The following is an 18,097-nucleotide window of genomic DNA, read 5'->3' as shown; positions in this document are numbered from 1 at the left end:
ATTAGAAAATTATCACCTTGAGTAAATTAAGTATACAGCATTGAATTCAATTAGCGTATTATTAGAGATTTACAAGTCAATATATATTGTAAGGTGAGTTTATTTTTTTAATGCAATTGGAAACTCTCCAAAAGTTCAGTATGATCCAGACGAGAACAAGTGATTTTATTAAGCCCTCAAAAGTCCTCAATGCTGGTTTTGCAGGAACGGGGCATATTTATCAGTACTGTTTTATCTCAGAAAGGCAGAGCTTTCTATGATTGCAACTTATAAATCTGTTGAGAGTCAGCGAGGTTATCCAGATGAGTTTTTTTCTCACATCATGCAATAGCTGAGAAGCTCTTTCATAGTAATCAGCTCATAAATAGACTAGTAAATTTCAAGAACATATACACCCAAATTAAATAATGCTACAATATACCTGTAAAGGGGTGCTGTATTTCTAAGAGATTTTAATAGAGTGGATTTCAGATCTGGCTTCACATTCGAATTCTTGGAGAGCTTTTAAAAAATAACAATGAAGGGCTTCCCTGGTGGCACAGTGGTTGAGAATCTGCCTGCCGATGCAGGGGACATGGGTTCGTGCCCCGGTCCGGGAAGATCCCACATGCCACGGAGCGGCTGGGCCTGTGAGCCATGGCCGCTGAGCCTGTGCGTCCGGAGCCTGTGCTCCACAACGGGAGAGGCTACAGCAGTGAGAGGCCAGCGTACCGCAAAAAAAAAAAAAAAATAACAATGCTGAGGAACCAGCTCCAACAATTCCAGTTTCATTGGTCTGGGATGGGTCACTAATTTCTGAAAGTATCTCAAGTGATTCAAATGTGCAGTCAGCGTTAAGAACTGTTACCATTCAAAATCTTTAGAACTTTGGATCATCTTTGAACACTAAGGTGAAGTGTAAATAAGGAACTTTAGGATTACCTCCCTTCTAGCTATAAAATTGAGAAGAAAATAAATTGACTTCTTAAGTTATAAAAGGGAAATTATCTCCTCTGTAGAATCTTCCTTTTCCCAGTTTATGAGACCAGCTGCATCATTCCAGTTTCTAAATTATTGGCATTTCTAAAGATGAAGTAACAGGGGAAGTGATGAACTTTATAAATAGACTGCAAGAAATATTTGGCATGAGGGGTCAAGATGTAGGCGAAGCTGGAAAAAGACTTTAGCTTGTGTGTTAGCCAGAGGCCAACAGTTGTTAAATTCCCTAAATTTCCTTAAGAAAGGGAAGAGTAAGAATCCCTTTAAGAACATAATTTTTTTTTTCTCTCCAATGTGTAGTCAGTAAAACCCAGAGGGAAAAAAATGTACCTTTCAAGCCAAAATTAGGTCATGCCAACCACAGCAAATTTGGAAGCTCTACTTCAAATGTAGTCTTGCAGGATTGCTGTGGATCATCTTAATGTCACGCACGTGGTGAGGCTGACGCTTCCAGATCATGGCTGCGGGGCTCTGCTGAGCAGGCCAGCTCTGCTGACTGAGTCTGACTGAACCCTGTTAGGCTGCACTTGGCACACAGACATGACGTGACCTAAGGTCGTGTCTGAAAGGTATGCTCTGGAATATGGCATTTTTTTAAGGTGAAAAATGTACAGTTTCTAAAAAAAAACAACTCAGCAAAGTCACATAACAGTTCATTTTGTTTTGCTTTATGATTCTAGAGGGGTAAAATGTTAAAGGAAACAGGGAATGGACAAATCTAGCATAGCGGCCTGCAGGCACAGCTTCCTGGTAATTAGGAGGAGGTTGCCAAAGAACTACCTCACCATTAAAAAAAGAAAGAAAGAAACCTACAAAGTAATAGTTTCATTCATGTATTCACCTGTTCACAGAAGTGGCAGGATTGTTCTCTTTCCAGTCTTGAGGGATGCGGGAGAAAATTAGAAGGCACTTCATTCATTTCATTGGCACTTATCATTACTAGAATGTTGAATCTGCTGTAAAATGCAATATATTTCCATTATGTAAAAGAAACTGCTGCTTTTTTCCTACCTGAAGAACATAGTACTTCATGGGTGTTTCTATTCATTATTTGAATGTTGGACTGGACATAAAAATATAGCTTATTTCCATTACGTAACAGAAATGTGTACTCTTTTCTACTTGCAAAAAGTATTTAATAAAGTGATAAGGCCTGTAAGGTTTAAACATTTTTATTGTGGAATGCACTAGAGAACTTTACTGAGTTGTGTAAGGAAAGTATGAATATCTGTCATAGTATCCCACGTGTCTGTTATGTTCTCAAAGAAAAAAGCTAAAGTCTTTCTTTTGTTGAACACTACTGAATTCATTCCCACCAAAAAAAACAAAAACTCAAAAGAGTTGGACTTGTTCCTAAATGAGCACATATATTTGCAGCGGCAGTCTTTGTCGCCATTACCTTTACATCTGTGTCATACCTGCAAAAAGAAGTTGTTCTCTTCCAGAATAACTTTCCTGTGTGTACAATTAGTTGCATCAGTGTAGTTTCCAAGTTATTGACGTCTCTTAGGATGAGGTAGCAGTGGATATATAATATTCTATCTGTTATGAACTGGGATATTGTGCAGGAGATTGAAAAAATAAAAATACTTTCCTTCTATTATAGAATAGAATTCCTGCATTCTTGAATTACTTAATATAGGAACTTTCATGTGTTAAACTACATTCCCCTTGATTTTTCTGGCGTGCTGGTTCTATAGTCTCTGATAACACAGGAAATAAAAGGCCCAATCAGTACTGCATGAGGATTCTAGAAATACTTCACAGAGGAGAAAACACTTGAAGTGGATCTTAAAGGAAGATCTTGAATGAGTCTTGTGTTGTCGCTGCATGTCTTGCCTTTTGAGTAGAGACTCTAGTGTGTCACTACGCACCCAATAATACAGTCAAATCCCCCACTTACGAATAATTTGGTCCCCTCAATTTTTTTTATAATTGGAAGCAGATAATTTATTTTTCATGGAAACAGTTTTTAAATGGTTGTTAACTTCTCACATGAGCCCACAAAAACCCATTATACACTTATAGTAATTCTTTTTAAATAGCAGGAAGCCATACAGGTGTTGTGAAACAAATAACTGAATTAGACTGTCCAAACTTTCCTTCACCAGTAATGCTTAGCCAAAGCAGTCTCTGATGAGGCAGGTGGAATTTTTGTGGAAATAATGAAAATAATTTCCAGGTTTCACAATGTAGTCTAGTACATACAGACCTCAGAATCATATGCAGTGTTCCTTTAAAGTTCAGAATTCCCACTGCCGCCTTCCTGGGGAGACCTTTCAACAGATGATTAGAATGTTTATTGGAGTTTAAGGATTACTGCTTAAAGATCGCAAGTATTCTTAGTTTATCATTTCTTTTTAGAATAGCTTTTTCTGTTCAGGTATATAATAAGCATCACTCTAAATGTTTTATTAGTTATCTTCAGCTAACACGTGGAACGTACAAGAAAGAGAATTTCTCAAGGGATAACTGAACAAGGAGAACAGAAGGCGAGTAACAAGCATGTGTGCCTGGATGAGAGTGCCTGAGAAGGATTTGACTAAACTACCATTAGGACTCGGGCACTTGGGCTCCGGCCTCCATACCTTATCAGTTGCACTCCGCTGTCCTCCATGGCCCCTAATAAATTCTTAACTGCACTGCCTTCTCCAGGAATGTCCGAGGTCAAATTTGAGGGGTTTTGCCCAGGTTCCCAGAATCTAGGCACATGCCTGCCAGGCATATGGTTAATAGATACTTACTGAATGAGCAAATGAATTCTGCCACTCACTTCCTCTGAATTATAATCTCTGTGGAGTCTTGTTCGCTTAGGGCCCCGGATATGACCAGGAAAGTGCCTCGAACATATTGTAGATGGATATTCTACATAAATTGAATTGAATTGAAGAAAAATTTGGTGGGACTTGAATTTAGAATTTCTTCTAAGCCCTGGTTGTGAGGTGATTTGCATATGTAGGAAAGTGGAGATTATGCATTGAGTTTATTTGAATTAGACGTTTTACAAAATAGATTTCATGATCAGAAAATGCCTAAATTTGTTGAAATTAAGTTAACAGAAAGAGAGTACCTTGCTGCATAGTTTTATGAGTCTAAAAACAGTACTGCATATATTTAACTCAGAGTTTTTGTTGGTGGTGCTTTATTAACTTCATGGTTTTTAAAATCCTCCTTTGAGATTTTTCTCTGCACCATCTAGACTTGGACCATAATTTGTGCATAATTGAAATTGCAGAAATACGAAGGAAGAGAATAAAAATTCATGGCAACAGAAAGTACATTATTTTATTCACTGCCTTTTAAATTACTCTACTTATAAACTCAACTAGGTATTTTAGTCTTCTCTATTAGAAAAAGAAACTGTGAAGAATAAAGGAAAAATATCCAAAATTATTTAAAAAAAAGGTATCACCTTATTACTTCATGTAGTACTGTCTTAAAAACTTTAATGATTCTTTTCTAAAAGGTAAAGTGATTTGGGGGAGTAGATAAAAATATTTTCAGATTATTTAAGAAAATAAGCTTGAATATGGAATATATTTTAAACATTTTAAAATGTTTCTCAACGTATTTTCTATAGCATTTATCAAGACTCTTTCACATCCCAAAAGTGAATGATGGTGAGTAAAAATAAAATATAAGACAGAGAAAGAATTCCAAAGCGCCTTTATAAGTTTGTGTCTGCTCTTCAGGTTTATTCAGCAAGGACAGCACTGGGACTGACCCGCTTGCAGGGTGCCTCCCAGTCTGCCTGCTCATCTCTCTTTCCGCATACAGAGCCACTTTGGAGAGTAAACCACACGTAGAATGGGTCATTCCATTCACATAAGTACTAAAATTGGAATGTGTTCTGAGAAACACAAAAGTAAAACCTTAAAGACTCTACTAAAGACAATTAGGATTCATTGTAGTCCTTTCTTCTTATCACAATAGAAAGAATGTCAACTTTTGTGTCTTCAGTAACCATGCTTTTCAAGGATTTAATGAAATGATATATGTACCATAGCATTATAAAATGGAAATCCTGTACAAATATCAGTTATTCTTAACCTACCTTAGACTGTAAACTCCTTGGGCTTGGGGATTGCACTTTATTCGTCTTTGTGCTCTCTCTGGTCTAAATAAGTCTGTTACACATAATAGATGTCCCATAAATGTTTGTTGAATTAAATTGAAACAAGTGAATGAAGGGTAATAATTGTTCCTAATTCAAATGAGAGAGATTTAGGAAAAACAATTAAGTGCTACCACTGTGAAACCTTTCCCTTTGGAATTATCTTTCCTATGCCTGACTTTTGTAGAATTTTATATATACCTATTTTATGGTACTAATTTCTGCCTTGTATTAAAGTTCATGTTTAAATTATCTTTCCCAGTTTTGTAAAATTTAAGCTCTTTGGAGGACAGAGATGAAGTTTTATTAGTCTTTGTATTCAGGATATACTCTCTGATGGATTTATAATCTCTAAATTAACAAATTACTTTTTGCACCAGATCTGCTCTACTACCTGACTGGCTGAATGATGTTGATCATAACCAAAGATACTTTCTTGGAGTAGGCGTCCAGTTCCTTTTGTGAAATACTACTGCTTACTATTCTATGAACCTGTGGTAATGATATTATTTATTGTATACTAATACATATTTTTACAGCTGAGGAAACTGAAATTTAGAAGTCACATAGATTAAAACTTTGGTCTCTGATTAGAAAGCATGGTTCTTATATAGCTACAAAAAAACTGCCATCAGTAGCCTTTATTTCATTTCATATGCGGTAATAGATGAATGATGATTCTGCATCTTTCTTACATTATAATACTGTATTTCTTAGATTTGCCCACCATGTAAAAATTATGAATTTTTGTGGTTCTTGTTTATGTCATGAGTGAAAGTCATGAGATAATACTGCTGTGGCTGATAAAACAATGTTGAAAGACACATTTGTGATTCATTAAAAGACATAGTGTATCTCATTGGCCCAGTTTGGAGTTTAAGTTTTATCCAGGTGATTCACGTAAGTTGGGTTTTTTTGTTTTGTGATGTGCTTCTGACTAGATTGATTTCTTATTTCATAAATATATGAGGAACCAAGTTACATTGGAAAGGGTTTATATCTTTTGTAAACCCATTAAGTCAACATCTAATGAAAGCTAATTCAAGCCTTTTGTTTATTCCATTGCTAGTTAGTTAGCATCGGTATGTGATGGGAGTAAGAAAAACAAAATGATAGTCAAATCATGAAGTTTTATTCTTCACCAGCAATCTTCATGATACATTTGTTTCAATGATACTGTTATCTAGAAATTATAGTCATTTTTATTTTGCATAGGTTTCATTTATTCAGGCAATTTCTAATTACCTGTATTCATTTAAGTATAGCAACTTACTATTGGTGTCAATTTATTGAATGTCTAGGCATTATGTAGCTACAGAACATTTCTTCTCAGTTGTCCTAATGGAAGATATTTGGCTAGCAAGAGTACACAATTGTTTGATAATTGACTTTTGTTCAAGGGTGTACAAGTCCAGCCTAGAAGACCTCATTATCCATTAGGTACCCACCTCAGCTAGAGCTACATTTTAACACTGCATTCTTAAGAGCAGCATACATATCATTTTAATTATCACTTGGAAATATAATAATTATGATAAAAATTCTTGTTAAAATTTTTTTATTGTTGTATAGTACACTTATTTCAAATGATAGTTAATGCAGCCAGAAGCCAGTGTTTAAATAAATTGAACATTGCCTTGAATGTTCTTTTATAGGAATTGACTTTAGAGTATGATTCTGACTCTTCTGATTCTTCTCTCGTTGTATTTCATGTACTTTCTTCATCTCAGCCTCCATCTCTACCACTGGTACTTTTAGATATGTATTTTTCCTTATATTTTTTAATAGAAATAGCTTTAAAATTACAGTTTTAGTTATATAAAAGAGATATAAGATACATAGTAAAAGGCGTGTGATTTTTTTTAAACATAAAGTTTGACTCTTGCTAATGAATATTGAATACATACTTCAATATATAGTTCTAAAATTGTTTTAATCATGTTATCATATCTAAGAAGATACTAATAACCTTTTTTTTTTTTTTTTTTTTTTTTTTTGCGGTACGTGGGCCTCTCACTGTTGTGGCCTCTCCCGTTGTGGAGCACAGGCTCCGGACGCGCAGGCTCAGCGGCCATGGCTCACGGGCCCAGCCGCTCTGCGGCATGTGGGATCTTCCCGGACCGGGGCACGAACCCGTGTCCCCTGCATCGGCAGGCGGACTCTCAACCACTGCACCACCAGGGAAGCCCCTAGTAACCTTTTGTTTGCAACTATACTACTAACGAATATAAAGAATTCTGCATAAATTATTTCCAATTACAATCACTTTTAGTCATTTAAATTTACATTTGTCGTTTTGGAGATGTTGCAACCTAAAAATACAAATACAGTTTGATAGTTTGTATTCTAATAGATATGTAAAGCCCCTACAGATTGAGTCTGATTGTATTGGTTGCATTATAAAGCTTCAAGTAATAATTACCCCCGTACATTTTAGTACAATTAGAATTCTTTAATCTTTTTTGAGATGCTATGCTGAAAATAGATTTTAAAATTTCAAGGACCTAGGATAAATAATTACAGTCTATTCAGATAACTATAAATGCATAAATTATTATTTTAATTTTAAAATATAAGATAGAGAAGTATACCTTACTAAATATTGAATTTTTATGCCTTAAGTTAGCTAGCTGGCCAGTCAGAATGTGAAATTAACATTGGTGGTTTATGGAATGTTAGCATGTAGAAGCTGAAAGTTAGTAGAAAAATCAACTGAATTTTAGCAGATAGATGTTCACTGAGTAAATTCACTAAATCTATATCCAGTACTTGTAAGACAGGTTGATTGATATCAAAATGTGGGGATGTTTACTGGAAGATAAAGCAAAGACTTGGCATTATTCTAATAATTAAACAGAACAAAGTTTAAATTGAAAAAAATACATATTCTTCATTTAAAAATTCATTATGTATAAGTTTTTAATGATATATATATACACACACACATATATATACGTATGTACATATCTAAGCATGTAAGCATGTAAGTATGTATGTGTGTATGTCAGAGGAATCACCAAAGTCAGAGCCAGTACGTGAGACTGGAAGTTTCACTCGCTGCTCCACTTTAAAATGAAGGGCATTCCAAACATCATGGAAGCCCTTAAGAGCAATGGCCTTCTAGGGACTGCTCCAACTCTAAATTCCTCCATTCTGTCTACTCTGGCAGTTACCATTCCTATGTTGTGTTCTTAAAACAATCAAAGTAAGACCTCATATTTCATTAAAATGTTGGAATCTGTTTAGCATGACATGAAGGGTTGATTCTGGAGTCAGACTGTGTAGTTTCCAATCCCAGAGCCACACTTACCTTGTGCAAGCGAAGTCCTCTTTGTCTAAGTTTCCTCATATGTGAAATGGATGCAGTAATGGTACCATAAGGTTGTTATGAGGATTAAATGAGTTAATACATGTAAATAGAACAGTGCTAGACACAAAACAAGGATTAACAATCTATCCTTTTTAAAATTTTTACAATCAAGAAATTTTGCATTGAAAGGGATTTTGGTTTTTGCCTTTTGGGGAGGAAGGTCTAGGAAATAGATTTTATAATTACCTACATCATCCTACAAATTAAAGTCATTAAAGGCAGATTTACTACTTGATTTTATCTTTTCAAAGTTTTTTTTTTAATTCTTATAGTGGAATTTTAATAGTTTCAATTCATATTATTAAATTTGAAATACAACTAGGGAATACCAGAATTACCAATTTCTAGAAGTTTCTTAGTTTTGAAACATTGATGAACAACGGATCATTTCCTGAAGGAATTTGCAGATTCATCTCCCTGAAACATAAGAGAAAACTGAACTTTAAGAGTGGTCAGTCATTAATTCCTTTGAAATTAAGTTAAACATTTAGACATAAATCAAATGGATAAATGTGTTGAAACCTTTATTGTAGATTTTTAAATTAAGCCTTAGACAACATTTTGTACTAGCCAAATATCACACATTTTCAGTGTATTTTATTATGTCTGTATGACTTTTTTTTTAAACAAACAGGTTTCACAATCCTTGTAAACAAGAGAGATTTACCGTAGCATTTGGTAGCATAGCCAAACTCATGTGGGGCTGGCTTTTAGAAATGTGATGCTTAAGATTTAGACAGTTGAAGCCTGTGAATGTATGAATGTCGTTTATTTTCAAATTAACTGATTTAGAAACAAGTAAATTAAAAGTACTTTAAAGTGCTTGGCACAACCATATTCTTCTAAGAAATATTTTACAACATTGAAGAACTTGTGTATCCATCTGGGAAAACAAAATACTCCCACACAGGCCACTATTACTCTAAATAACCAGTCCATTGGCAGAGGGAATCTTTCAACCAACTCTTTCACAGAGAACAGTGTCATTAGGAAACAGAATTTTATCCCAAAGTATGTCAATTTTGGGCCAAAATCTGTTTTATTTTTTCTTATCAGTGTGCCCCCCTCATCAGTGGGAATGAATTAATGACTTTTTTTTTTATGTGCTTGCTGAAGTTGCAAATAACTAGTCAACATTGTGGAGTGAGAAGTTACACTACTTAAAGTTTTCAAAATGTGTCTCAGTTTATTACCTTAGTGTGACTAAAATAATTACAACAAGAATTAAATATTATATATAAAGCATTTAGCTTATTTCCTGCTATTATTTCTATGTAGAAAGATGTAAATATGTGAAAATGTGAATTTTTATCTTAAGGAGATGGTTTTCATCCACATATGGTTTACCCAGTACTCTGCAAAGTAAGAGATGTTACATAGCTAGAAAGTTGTACCCATTCAACCAAACTTCTGGAAGTAGGTTTGTTATTTTCTACTAAACAGTTTTCAGCCTCTATAGCTTTGGATTTCAAATACAGATCATTATTAGGTTATTAAATCATGCAGATTCTCTCCACCACTTCCTCTGCTGTGTGCCTTTGGGGAATTTTTTTAAATAGCAAACTATTCTACATCATCTGTGTAAAAGTTATCATAGTAAGATTATAAATTTCGCTAAAATATTATTTATGAATTTTAGTTACATCACCATGTGCCCATTTACTAGTTATAATAAGTTTGCAGAATGGAATTTATTTGCACTTTGTGTACTGCCAATTTTTACTCATGTACTTTTTAAAAGCAATATATTTAAATCTGATTTTTGTAATTTAGATAATAGTTGTTTGTATTCGACTTCAGATTTGAGAAACTGCTTTGTGATGCGTTTGTGATCCAAGTCATTACCAAGAGTTGTGCAACTATAAATGAGATAAACAAAATAGAAATAGTGATCTTATGTGAAAGCTATAGATTGGTGTCTGATCTAGTCTCGCAACTATGTATCTTATCAGCCTGTTAAAATCTAGAGGTTCTGAAATTATTCTCTTTTTTTTTTTAAAGTCGTCGTTTTATAGATGAGTTACTAAATGAAAAAAAGAAAAGTGGTAATAGAGGAAGTTGGCATGGAGAATTGTCACTGTACTCAGCTCTTTTATCTTTTTCTAAATATAGTTTTAAAATATTGTTCAGGTCAGCTGATATAAGCAGGGGAGTGCTTCTTCATGTCTTCTTTCTTTCCCAGTCATTTCAATAATGTTTTGATGAATTAAAGTATATAAGTGAAACAAAGAAATCAGCACCAAGTTCTCATATTAAACTGAGAATTGAAACTGCTAATTCCCGAGATATTTTTAATTATTGCTAATCTCAAAACCAGGACTAAATTGGTATTCCAGGACTAAAGTGGTAAATTTTTATTAGAGATGTCTCTTACAAGCAGTCTTATTATAACATACTAGAATATCATTTATACTTTGAGGGTGTGATTTATTCTATTTAAATATAAGCCCTGTAAAGGAGATGTGTTAATCTATTTTTACTCTAAGTACATAAATATGTCTGTTGCATTCTAGTCAGTAGATGTATTCAGAAGCCAATATGCCTCCACTCTCACATTTCTTCTGTAAATGATGAATAATATTGATAAATGAAAATTACAAATCTGCAATAGAGCTTAACTACTGAACACTAAATCATTCTGTTACTAACTCTGTGTTCCAATGACATTTTCTAGATTTTAAAAAAATGTTATTCCTACACTTAAAAAATATTTTGTGCTTTTGAAGCAATATAAGCAAATGTGCATTTGAAAGAAAATTCACAATGCAGCCACAAATAATTCCCTTTAAGACTCAAAGTGCCATTTTCAAAAATGGTTCAATTTTCAGAATGGAATATTTAAAACCTCTTTCCTGCCAGACTTTACATTCCACATGTTTGGTACAATTAAAATAGGAGAGTTGAAGGAATGGAACTCTTCCATCTATATTTTGGAAAAACATATTCACTCACCTCAGTTTGTCAGTGTGCATTAAGAGGGAGGTCATTATGCAGTAGAAAAAGAAGAAGAAGGCAGCTCTAACTCATGTGACTGACATGTACTGAACATGGCCATTAATACAACTTGGCAGTGACCTTGGCAGAATTACAGGTAATCTCCTTGCAGGGTTATAACTATTTGAATGATATTTCTACCATGTTAAGCACAAAGAGAAGTCTCTTTGGAATTTTACCCTTTAATTTTCTTTTATCCTAACAAATATATTTTTTAAATGATCCCTTAATTATTTTCTTTATCCCTTTGCTCTCTGAAATGACAGTTTATCCAAAACATTGTTGCTGTCATTTTTCTGTCATTATGGGGAACTACTGTATATTGGTAGCACTTTCATAAAGAATTGAAGTTGATTTTATTTTTATTATAGGTGTAAATCTGTAGTCAAATTTTATTATACCACTCATAACCAAAGTTCTAAAAAGCAGAAAACCTATATAGAGAAGATATAGGTTGAGAACTCAATGTTGAAAAAATTCCTTTATTATATATTTTATAAAAACTCTCAGCACCGTTATTATTATTACCATTTAGGATTTATTTGGATTATATAAGTTAAAACATGTATTTTTATCATAACTTTTTAGATTTTGCAATAGAAATTTCAAGTGCATCATTGTTTATTTCTTCCTACCTCAGGTGAGTTTGTCACATAAGAAGGGAACTTTGGCACAGAAAAGATTCAGGTAAATTAATGGAAAATATCATGACACATAGTAAAGTTGTCATCTTATTAAAACATCCTATTGCCATTGTAATCTCATATTTAGTAATAATCTGTACTAAAATGCCTATAATATGTAAGAAGTTTCACATAATGGAAGTTGGGCTTAGTAAAAAGCCTCTAAGCAGGTCGTAATTTCTTACAGTTGCTTCTACATCATATTTCAATACAGGAAATGAACAGTGACTATAAAGGAAGAGCATTTTTTTTCCACAAATGTGGATCCATTTAAAAACTATTCCTTCCTGAATTGTTTCTGGGGTCTTTTGGCAATTTGAACCAGCTGTTGACAACAGCATTTATAGGAGCCATTGACACTGGAGGATATGACAGTTTCTGTTTGGTGTTCATTATTCGTAATTTTAGTTTAACTTTTAGAAGCAGGCCAAATTAGTTAATTTCTGGGATTAAAACAAATTCACTGGTCATTTACATTTTTGAGTATCACATATATGTAGAGAATTAGAAAGCTGCTTTCAATCAATGAGTCATTTATAGTATACAAGGTGAATTATTTTCATACAGAGCACCCTTAGGAATCATTTGATAAGAAGGACATGGAAATTTATTAGGTAAGGCATGTTCAACAGATTACAATATCCTGCATTTCTCATCAGTTTACCTATAAATTTAACCTTTAGCAACACCTATTTCCAATTTATTGTCAAGTTGATCTATATAATCAGAATTCCATATTATGTTTATATTACCCAGGAACACACCAAATGGAAAATTAGAGGTATCTTACCTCTGGCTATAAATTATAAGTAAATGGTTGCTGGCAGCCTATAACACTATTTAAAATCTTAACCATGGGGAAAAAGAGTTGTTCTTGAAATAACTGTAGTAAAAATACATTAAGAAATATAATTTCAATCAGGGAAAAAGTTAATCCAGTTTCAAAAAATGACATGGAAAAGTCAAAGAGAAGATGAAACACCCTTCTTTAATCTAAGGGGAGTCAAACTTTTAGGTTTGTATTTAGATAAAAGCTCAGATCATGAATGTACTGGATTTTATATGTTTTACTGTCAGCTGATTTAGGACTTTCACATATAAAATTTCAAAACTAGATGATGAAAATATTTTGTTAGAATTTGTAAAGCCCCCTAACAGATGAGGCAATATAGCAGAGGAATATGAGCTTAGAATCTGGAGTCAGGCTCCCTTATCTCTAAACCTAGCTTTGCTACTTAGTTATGGTGTAAAGTTGGGCAAGTTTTGTATTTTTTCAGTGCCTTGATTTTTTTTCTGAACCAGAAATATAATATGAATAATGATCATGATAGTACAAAATTATCCAGGTATAAGGTTCAATTGAAATAATAGAAATAATATTCCTGGGACATGTTCACTCAATGAACTATCATTATCACTATTACTAGGATGATTAAAAATTGTTTCACAGGAATAAACTCTCAAACACGAATTGCCAGAATTTCAAATTTTATTGTTCAAATCTTTTTCTCCTTCCACGTTTCCAATCTGAAATAGACTCTCCTAACATGATAATTTTCTGGATTAAAGAAAGTCATAGGCATTAGTTTCAATAGATTATAAAATATTTCATTAAAAATAGAAGAAACATGTATATCATCTAGTTAATGCCTCTCACGGAGAAACTGTATATTAGAAAAAAATGAATTTCAGAGATATTAAAAATATAGTTTAAATGTGATTGTGTAGCCTACATTGTCTACCTAGTAATTGGTCTGTCTGATTTTTGCACAATGTCTCAATAGAATTTTAAAGATAGACTTTGATTTTTTAACTTAATTCCAACAATTTATCGGTTTACCGTTGATTTTTTAAATAGAAGCATAGAATACAGTTAAAGTTTTAGCGAAAGGCAAATGGCTAATGGAAAAACAGACCTAAATAGAAATACTTTTTGTGACATGATTTTTTAAAAAATAAACAAAACACAAAAGAAATCTAAAGAGACATTTTGCAAAGCCTTGCATTCAAAAAAAAAAAAAGAAAATAAAAATGAGACAGGAAAAGCATTAAGGTAGACAAGGCAACACCACCCCAGACATTAGGATCTTCTAAAGGAGCTCAGTCTGTTGAGTTTCCCAGATGGTTGTCAGTGATGTGCCTATCTCTGCACCATACTCTTCTTCTCCTTCTAGGGCAGGATTGGAGGAGGGGCTGTAAGTTTCTGTGGGTAGGTGGCTGTGGTGAGCATCATCATATGCCCTCTCCAGTTCATACATTTCACTATAGGATGGTGCCTCGATTTCAAGGCTTCTAGAAGAGAAAAGTTACTTTCCTTCAAAAACCATTGAAATCCTATTCTAGGTTAACATCTTTTTAAAATTATTATTATTTAGGTTCTTATAAATACATGAAAAATTTACCAAGGAAGTTGGCATATTGGCACACATCTAGCCACACGGAAAAGGTGTGTTCTCCTTTATCTTACTGTTTTCTCCTCCTGAGAATCTTTTCAACATACTTAATGAAAACTAAAATTTTGATGAAGAATTATCACAGTATCTCCCACTTCTTTGTTTACTGTCATTTTGATGGCTGACGCTATATCCATAAATTCTCAGGGAAGGATTTTTCTTACTGTGTGTCTTTTATTTTTTTCCCATACAGTTGATGTCTGTAACTGCACTTCGTTTCTAATCTTCTGTCTTTTATTATACAATAGGGAGTCACTGATCACTTGTTTCCTTCCTAGTATAATAGAAATATCCAAATATTTCAGTCATACCTTACCCAGACATACAATCAGGAAACGTGAAAATGAGTGGCTTTCTTAATTTGTTAGCATTTATTTCTCTTTCAATAAAGCTAAGACTATTATTCATTACTTAGTTTAGTTTTTATCAAACCTGCTGATTGACCAAAGATTTACATTATTTTAGGATCCAATCCCAGGCAGGAATTAAAGATCTGAAAAATTCAACAATAGAAAAAGATGAATTTAATGGAACAGATTTTCAAAGGACTTGGAAATACTGAAAAGGTATTCTTAGAAAATTTAGTATGTAGGATGGAGGATGCAAAAATAGTCAAAGACTACTTCATCTTGTATCACAAACTTTTAGAAAGGGAGGAGAATATCTGGTGGGCTAAAGAAAGACCTTATGAGGAATGGGAATAAAAAAGTATTATGAGAAAAAAAAGAAATTTAAAATAATATGGAAATGAAAGTTCCAAGAAAATAGTAAAGGCTTAAAGTTTAATAAGGAGAGTCAGAATTAAGATATGATATTTATGAATTTATTCAGTTTAACCAAAAACAACAGCAAAGGATAAAGAGTAGCCCAATTTTCATGTGGAGGGGAAAGTAAATACAGATAATATCAGTAATGTTGTAAGTTCCACGAGGGCATGAATTTTTATCTGTTTTATTCCTTTAGACCCCTTAGAATAGTGCCTGGAACGTAGCAGTTACCCCCCCCCAAAAAAAAAAGGTTGAATGAAGGAATGAATTTAACGGTTCTTTGCTTTATTTTTTACCCTTATTATGCAGTGAAATGACCTCATGGTTTTGGCCACATCCATGAAATGTAACATATGTACGTATGACCTAAGGAATCAAGTGATATTAAATAACAAAGCAAATTTCATGGAACTCCTGAGCAATTCTGGCTAAAGCCTAAGATAATTTTAGTAGCAGGAATTCTTGTAACATAATGCCATTGCAAGGCCACAAGCTACGCTTCTTAAGGATTTTTTAATAAAGGCTAGAAGGTAACTATCACAGTGATGACATTTTTAAAAGAAAACGAAGGGTGACCCAAGGAACCACCATTACTAACTCTCTTATTTGCAGACTTAAAAATGTACAAGGAAAAAAATCACAAGGATTTGTTATACGTTTGTTATACATCCTGTAACACCCTGGGTGTGAGTATAAAAACTGGTCCTATTAGAATATTTTAACCTTCACTGTAGAGTGTGAAGGAGAAGGGATAGGTATAATCTCAACTGTCCAAGCCTTTTGATTTTGTTCTGTATGACATCCTCATCCATAAATTGGGAAAATATTCCTTAAACCAGACAGATTTGAATGGTAGCTAAAGGAATAGTGAAATAAATAATTTGTACATTAAATTTAAAGGGTTCTGTGTAAAGAGAGTTTTTGAAGTCTGGCCCTTGAAAAGACAAGATCAGAACGCAGTGTGACCTTGGTAGACTGGAGAACTGGTCAGAAATCATGAAGTCAAGGAAAGACAAAAAAAACTCTTTAAATACAAACTGTGGAAGAGTTGGCTGGAAGCAAATCTGGCAGCGGAAAAAATGCATAATTGGAATAAATGAAAAGGTAAACATTTACTTTAGAATTCATGCAGTGTGTGGATAATTAAAAATATGTATCTGATAGGAGTATACAAGAGCCTTTTTTTAGTCCTATGCATATTTTTGGACTCCAGAGCTGAAGGCAGGTATGACTTGAAGAGCCACAAAGATGGGGGAAAAAAGAAACTAAAGCAAGGAAAGCACGACAAAAATAGATATAGTTCAATTCACAGTCTTAAAGCACATGACATGAAAACACGATCACCCGGTGTTGTTCTCTCTACAGAGGCTAGAGCAACAGGACTGGGCATAAAGCATTCTGTGAGGGATTAGCTATAAGTAAGAATTTCCTGAGAGTGAGAGTTGTGAGATATCAAAATAGGTTAGTGAGGAAGGTTATGTTGCTTCTTTTCCGGAAGGCCTTAAAAGAGAGGTGGAATCTTTATGAAATAATTTGGGTATGGTATTATCCGAAGGAGGGAAAAATGATATGACCTTGCATGGCCCCTGCCACTATTAATATCCGGCATTTCTGCTCTTACCTTGGCTGAATGGAAATGTAGATATGTATTTCTACAAAAAAAAAAGACTTTTTTTGCTCTTCTGTAACATAGCAAAATTTATCGTTCTCATAAAGAGCATTTTAAGGCAAGTGAAATGTCCAAGCCCACCCTGAAATTCTCCATATTAAATTCAGAGAAGCAGTTATTAAATATTCATCGTAGCTAATTTTTTTCAAAGGAACTGGATAGAGACTGTGCCATCATTCATTGTTTTCCAATTCATAAGTTATAAAAGATGAACATTTTTATACAATTTTGACTTTCAGAATCCTCAGGAATGTGGCCACATAATGATTTGGTGTGTTAACTAGTTGCTTGATGATCATGTCCGCTTTTCTAACCTCTAAAAGTAACGTGCTCCCCCCTCCACTTCTCAGAGCTCTCTTATCACGGGATCCACCCACAGGCATGAGTGACACCGACATAAAAGTTATTCCAGAGGTGTCTTCGCTGTGAAAGGCAGTATTTGCCAACGGGTCCTTTCTTACTGAGTTAGAAATCTCAGAGATTTCCTGTTTACCACAAGCCCTCTCAAAGTGCCTGGGATACATAGGCAGCCATTTTGAGCTTTCACTTTGCAGTCACCTGCCTAGCATCTTAAATTGAATTCAAGCTTGGATATAATGTGCCATTGTTGCTTATGGAGTTTTTGAGTGGCACTGACCTATAGTGCTCATCAACTGGTACAGTAAACATGTGTAACTATATAAATGAAGACATATGTACCATCGTGTTCTGCCTATGAAAGGAGGAGAAAAGGCTGATACATGCTGACAGTATACAATTATATCCTCATACTCTGTAGCTCTGATAGAGCAAGCTCTGCGATACGTTGTGGAAAACAAATGGTGTGAACTTCTGTAACACACCAGTGTGTTATTTTTCTTCCAACCATCATAAATATATTGCCAAGTATGTCAACTGTTATTGTACAGTTAATTTGTATATTTTATTAGGTGTGTGTCTTATAAAGCTGATAGCCATAGAGTTACTTCTAAAAGAATATATTTAAAGAGGTTGCATTGCAGTTATACCCAGAGGTCTCAAACACAAAGAATTCTAAAGTAGTAGGTAAATGTATAAAATTCTAAAGTGG

At 33.8% G+C, this 18,097-nt stretch overlaps 1 protein-coding gene across 15 annotated transcripts in view; it reads left to right on the top strand.

Annotated features, from left to right (window-relative positions):
• Nucleotides 1-18,097, top strand: part of MEF2C (myocyte enhancer factor 2C) — a 166,135-nt gene that overhangs the window by 41,058 nt on the left and 106,980 nt on the right. For 2 of the 15 annotated variants that reach the window (XM_028493059.2, XM_028493056.2), the window contains exon 3: nucleotides 12,097-12,143. The exons of 12 other annotated variants lie outside the window; for them this stretch is intronic. The gene's annotated coding sequence lies outside the window, so the exon portion shown is untranslated. Of the gene's footprint in view, nucleotides 1-12,096; nucleotides 12,144-16,316; nucleotides 16,464-18,097 lie in introns of those variants that run through there. One more of the 15 variants, XM_028493055.2, reaches the window with a different exon arrangement.

Source organism: Physeter macrocephalus, chromosome 8 (assembly GCF_002837175.3).
Source record: "Physeter macrocephalus isolate SW-GA chromosome 8, ASM283717v5, whole genome shotgun sequence".
Classification (NCBI taxonomy): Eukaryota; Metazoa; Chordata; class Mammalia; order Artiodactyla; family Physeteridae; genus Physeter; species Physeter macrocephalus.
This window is presented reverse-complemented; position numbering and strand designations above follow the sequence as displayed.